The sequence below is a fragment of the Vulpes lagopus genome, unplaced genomic scaffold (assembly GCF_018345385.1).
Source record: "Vulpes lagopus strain Blue_001 unplaced genomic scaffold, ASM1834538v1 ctg238, whole genome shotgun sequence".
Lineage (NCBI taxonomy): Eukaryota > Metazoa > Chordata > Mammalia > Carnivora > Canidae > Vulpes > Vulpes lagopus.
The window spans coordinates 32,501-38,814 of record NW_024570672.1 but is presented as its reverse complement, the minus strand read 5'-3'; positions in this window follow the sequence as shown (position 1 = coordinate 38,814).

Here is a 6,314-nt window from a genome sequence, read left to right as displayed (position 1 = left end):
AAGCAGGCTCTGCAGGGAGAGACTCATGCGGGACTCCAGGATCACACCCTGAGCCAAAGGTAGCCGCTCCCACCACTGAACCACCCAGGCATCCTGATGACCCTTTTTAAAGGACTCTTGTTCAAATCACTGCTGATCCCCTCATTTTTGCTCTTCCAGTTTGAAGGAAACTTTGTAGAGATATCTATACCTTAGAGAAATTTTAGGAACGTGTGAGATTGTAAACAAATTAAAATCCTTATCCTTGGGCAGCCCGGGTGGCTCAGCGGTTTAGTGCTGCCTTCAGCCCAGGCCGTGATCCTGGAGACCCTGCATGGAGCCTGCTTCTCCCTCTGCCTGTGTCTCTGCCTCTCTCTCTCTCTCTCTCTCTCTCAATCTCTCTCTCTCTATCTCTCTGTGTGTTTGTATCTCTCATGAATAAATACATAAAATCTAAAGAAAAAAAAATCTTTAAAATCCTTATCTTTTCTCCCTACCTGTGACCCGTCAGTGTTCAGAAACTCTCAGTGAGTTATCTCTTTTCTTTTCTTTTCTTTTCTTTTCTTTTCTTTTCTTTTCTTTTCTTTTCTTTTCTTTTCTTTTTTTTCTTTTCTTTCTTTCTCTCTCTTTTTCTAATGAGTTATCTTTCTTTTATGGCAATTGCCAATCATCTGCGTGAGGTCTGTTCTGTGGGAATACGTTCTCATTGTAACCGGCCACTGTTGGAAGAATCCCTTGTATCACCAAGGCCTGCCTTCCTTGAGTGCAATGGCATCTGTTTTTCTTTTCTCTTCTCTTCCTCCGCCGCCCCCCGCCCCCCCCCCCCCAGGTTTATTTTTCAGAGTGATCTCTACTCCCAACGTAGGGCTCCCACTCACGACATGGAGGTCAAGAGTCGTGCTCTCTACTGACCGAGCGGGCCACGGGCCCCTGGAATCGCATCCTAAGACTCAGATAGGATCAGACAGCCTGGAGACACTCAGATCCACTTCTCGGGGAGCCAGCCGAGCCCCTCGGAAACCCTGAGCCTGATACCTTCCTTCCAGAGGTCGCCACGGCCTCACTGGGCGAGTCAAGAGTGCCACCTCCTGGCGGACGAAACCGAGAGTCAGCTGCTTAACCCCAGCGAGCCTCCCAGGTGCCCCTACAAGGTGCTTGGAAATGCTGAGGTTCTTCCCTCTTGCCTTGCTTTTGCAGGGATGATGACAGTGACCACGTCTGTCTACCTGGTGAGGAAGAGGAAACAATTCCAGGTTGCTGAACCCTGGTTTTCCACACTGCGGACGACAGGATATCACCCCCTCCCCCTCTTTCAACCTGACCCAGGAATTCCCTTACGCTGAGCCAAGGACAGGGTGGGGTGGTGGTGGTGGTGGGGTCTTGTTGTTGTTGTTGTTTGTTTTGTTTTATTTTGTTTTGTTTTCCCAGTTGTGGTAAAAAGAAAACTAGACGTCACCTACAATGGAATGTTGTAGTCCTTTCTTTCTTTCTTTCCTTCTTTCTTTCTTTTTTTTTAAGATATTTTATTTATTTATTCATGAGAGACACAGGGACAGAGACACAGGCAGAGGGAGAAACAGACTCTATGCAGGGAGCCTGACGTGGGACTGGATCCTGGGTCTCCAGGATCAGGCCTTGGGCTGAAGGCAGACGCTAAACCGCTGAGCCACCCGGGGATCCCCGGACGCTCAACCGCTGAGCCACCCAGGCGCCCCATTCGTACTTAAGTTATTGAGAGTTCGTTCCTTCATTTTTCATCATCTCTAGACCCAACGTAGGGCTCGAACTCACAAGCCTGACTGCAATCAAAAGTTGAGTGCTCTTCCGACTGAGCGGGCCTGCGGGGGTGGGGGTGGGGGGTGGTGGGCCCGGGGCGGAAGCTTCTGCCCTTTCATGTTTTCAAGCTCAGAGTCACGTTTTGTCCGGGGACAGCCCCACCCCCCAACCCCTCCGTGCGGAGGTGCCATCTGTCGGGCTGGTTCATGTTTGTCCATCTTCCTTACTCCTTTTAGTAGACAGAAGGTGGCTTGTGACACAGCCGGTGACTACTTCGAATGAGACTGAGGATTTCCCTTGGGAAGTGGGTGCGAGAGGGAGGACAGGTCGATGGGGAACCAGGAAACTGCTGGCCCTTCGCTTCAGAGGAAAGAGTGTGCTTGTTGGGCCCTCACCCAGGGTGGATGAGTCAGAACTGTCCCTGGCCAGGCCTCCCTTAGTCCTTCGCCCTTATCACTCCATGCCTGTGTTTGGCCTCTGGACCCTAAGACACCACGGTCATGTGTTTAACTCCCCATCAGATTCACCAGACCCCGCCATGCCACGCCCTCCCAGATGCACCCCCACCCCTGGAAGGCATTAGAGTGAGATGGCATCCTCCACATCCAGGATTGATTCCCAAAGGGTTTATTGGGGTTTCCTGGGTCAGGAAACCAGGGGGGGTCGCTTTTGGACCCCAAACAATGTGAGTTCTTCATACATCCTCTTTGCCCTTCTCTTTCCCCCTCCCCTCCCCTCCCCTCCTCTTCTCTTTTCTTCTCTCCCCTCCCCCACAGTTTGGGAGCCGCAGCCTGAGGGTTGGGGGAGGTGCAGAAAGCCATTCAATGGAGAGAAGTCCCAGGCTCGGACTTTAACAGACAACCATGTGCATTTGAATGAAATGATTGAATGAGGGCCATTGGAATGGATGGCCCTGAACCTCCCTTCTGCCACCCGCCACCCTCCATCCCCGCCCCCAACCAACCCTGAGTCCTCTGGTGGATTTGGGAATGGAAGGCGTGTGTGTGTTTACACGGAGGCACCCGCGGAGGGTGGTGGGGCATGCTCACGTTGGCTCCTGCAAACTCCATTCGTTCTGGGAATGTTCTATTGTTTCTGCTGAGTTGCCAGTTGCTGCGATGAGCCAAGCTATACTCCTTCCGTTGCCTAGTTCTTAAAAAGGCCGAGTCTCCGGTTTTCTCGGTGAATGGACTGACCCACACCTTCCCATCCCGCCGGACCCCTTCTGCAAATACTTGCACTCAAAGGGTTCTTTCACTTCGTCCAGAAAACAAACATCAGCCACCCACACCCACCCCATTGCCACAGATACGCAACCCACACAACAAAACTCCAGCTGGCCTCCTTCTGCCTCCATGTACTTTAGAGAGTCACTGTTTTAGACATGCCTTAGGCTCAAGGACTTGAGGCTGTCTCCACCTCCCGCGTATCGCCCCTCCCCCCTCCCCACCCTGGGTCGACCAGATAGCCCGGGGGGCTCTGTGGGGTGGGGGTGGGGGGGCGCCGTGGGGCAGGTTTTGGGGACAGTGGCCGTGCCACGGTCCCGGGAGGTCGCGGTGACCTGTGGCTGGTCCCCGCCAGCAGGCGCGGCTATTTTCTCGCCCGAAATGAACATTTTTTGTTGCCAGGTAGGTGCTGACACGTTGTGTTTCGGCGACAGACAGGCAGACGGAAAAGACAGTCGGTCCGTCGCTCGCCTTGGAGATGTGGGCCTCTGGGCGCGTGTGGGGTTCTGGGCTTGACCGCGCGGCCGAGCCGGTCCCTGTCCTCGCTCACTGGGGCCTGAGCCGTCCGCCTGGGCCTGCGCGCCGGCACTCGCGCTGGACTCCAGGTGGCCCGGGTCGTGGTGTCACCCTCCGGTCTCTGGCACCCGAGGGAGGGCGGTGTGGGCAGGTGGCGGTGGGTCTTTTACCCCCGTGCGCTCCATGCCGTGGGCACCCGGCTGTTGGCTGTGACAACCCCTGTCCCGCAAGGCTCCGTGCCGCGTGTCAGGCGTCCCCCGCTGTCTCTGGGGTTGTCCGGTGGCTCCTGCCCCCTGGGGGTCGAGGGGCTGCCGGTGAGGCGGAAGCAGGTCCCCCCGGTCGCCGTCCTCGCTGGGCTTTTGCTCCTCGGGAAGCCCCCTCGGGGCCGCAGCTTGCTGCCGATCGATGTGGTGATCTCGTGCTCTCCTGGGCCGGGCCTAAGCCGTGTCAGACGAGGGACGGGCATCCATGGCGGATGCGACCGCTCTTCTCGTTCTGCCCGCGGGCCCCTCCCTCCCCGGCTCCTCCACGCCCGGCCGTCGTGACGGCGGGTGCGCGGGGGGGGGGGGGGGCGCGCGCCGGGGTTGGGGGTGGTGCGGACTCCGGCCCGACCCCGCCCTCCCGCCTTCTTGCCTCGGGGCGCTGGCGGGACCGGGGTCCTCCGACGCGGCGGACACTCTCGCCGGCCTTTCCTGAAGGCCTGGGTCCGTGGCGAGCGGCCCTCGCCTCCGCGGGGAGGGCCTGCCCGACGCCGCGCTGCTCACCGCCCGGCGTGGGCGCGCTTGAGCGCGTTGCGCCCGGCCCTCCGTGGTGCCCCTGGAGCGCTCCAGGTCGCCTCAGGTGCCTGAGGCCGAGCGGTGGCGTCGTTTCCTTCCCCGTCGACTCCCCTCGGGCCGCCGCCGCCGTCGGTGGCGCGTCCGAGGAGCGGGTGGTGGAAGTCGGCAAGGGAGGCGCACCCGTGCCCCTGGCGGGGGCCCGGGCGCCTCATCTTCCTTCCCCCTCCCCTCCCCCTCGCCGCGCCGGCGGGGGTGGTGTGGGGGCGGTGTGACTCGGAGGACTTGGTGGGGACGCGTGAGCGCCCGCGGCGGGCCGAGCCAGCGCCCCGGGCGCTTGGCCAGCCCGAGGGGCTGCCCCTCTCTCCCGGCACGGGTCGTGCCCCCGTCTCCGTTCCTCTGTCTCGCCCGCCTCGCGGGAGGCGGGGAGCTCTCCCCTCTGGGCGGTGACGTGGCCGCGCCGTGCTCGGGCGAGGTGGAGGGTGGTGTCCTCGAGGGGGCACCGGCCGCGAGCGCTCGGGGTTGCCCTGTGCCTGTCCCTTGCCGAGACCTGCGCCCGCCCCGCGAGCCCTGTCGGCCCCGGAGCGCCATTTGGTGGGGCCCGTTTGGGGGGACGAAGGGGGGGGGGCGATGCGCCCTCGGTGAGAAAGCCTTCTCTAGCGATCCGAGAGGGTGCCTTGGGGTACCGGAGCCCCCAGCCGCTGCCCCTCCTCTGCGCGTGTAGTGTGGCCACCGACGCGGGGTTGACTACCTTCGCGACGTGTTTGGGCAGAGCGCCGCTCTTCGCCTACCGCGGCCTGCGCCTCCCCCCTCCGAGATGGGGGAGGATACCGTCGGGCCGGGCCGGCGTCCGGTGCGGGGTGTGTTGCCCGCGTGCGTGTGCGAGTGTGCGCGCGGCCGGGGGTGGGGTGGGGCGGCCCGCCCCCCCCCCACGCCAGCCACCCCGTGTGGTTTGCGTGTGCGCCGCGCGAGCGGCTGGCTTGGCTGGCTGGCTGGCTGTCTGTCCGGGCCCCTGCCCGCTCCCGGGCGGAGTCACCGCCGGCGGTGGCGCGGCGGGCGCGCACGGGTCGGGCCAGCTCCCGCCTGGGGGCGCCTCCCCGGGTCGTGACTCCGGGTTGGACCGGACGGATGAACGGACGGACGGACCGGCGGATGGACGGACGGAGGTTCGGACGGGTCCCCCGCGGCGGGGGTCGCGCGTGCCTTGGGCCCCGGCGGTGTGGGGCCCGGTTTGCGGGGAGGTCTGCCAAGGGTGCTGAGGCCGGCCGGCGTCCCGGGCGTCGCGGGACCGCCCTCGTGCTGGTGGCGGTGGGATCCCGTGCGCGTTTACCCGGTGGCCCGGCTCGCGCCTTCGTTGGCGCGCCCTTCCCGGGACCGGCCCTTCCCCACGCGCTCCCGGCCCTGGCACGCTGTGCGCTTCCTCCCCGTCGCCGCCGACCCGCCCCCCCCCCCCCGCCCCCCGCCTGCCCGCGTCCCCCGACCGCAGGGTCGCGGGCGCGCCGCGTGTGCCGCCCCTAACTCCGCCCTCTGGGGACCGAAACCGGCCTCGCCGCTGTTGGGTGTCTTGCTCCCCCCCACCCGCCATGGCTGGGGGGGCGTCCCCGGGCGAAGTGCTCTCGGTCCTCCGAGGAAGGGGAGGAGGGAAGCGCGCGGGGGTGTTGGGGCGGGGCGTCGTTGCGCGTGTGTGTGCGGGAGAGCGTTCTCGGGAGAACCGGTCGCGTGAACGGTGGCGGTTGGAGCCCCCGAGCCCCGCGAGGTTGCTTGGGGCCCGCCGTGGGGGCCGGGCCGGCGTCCTCGGGTGCCGCGGGACCGCCCTTGCGCTGGAGGCCTCGGGCGGTGGGACCCCGCGTGCGCCCCAGGGCGCCCGACGTTGGGCTCCCAGGCATCTTCTGAGGCTTCCCGAAGCCCCCTCGCGGTGGCCCGCGGTCCTCTCCTCCACCGCTCCCGCTTGCCGTTCTCCGGCGCCTTGGCCCCCTGGCCGCCGGGGCGTCTCCCGTCCGCGGCCTTTCCCGTCCGCCCCCGCCCTCGTCCTCGTCCGTCGCCC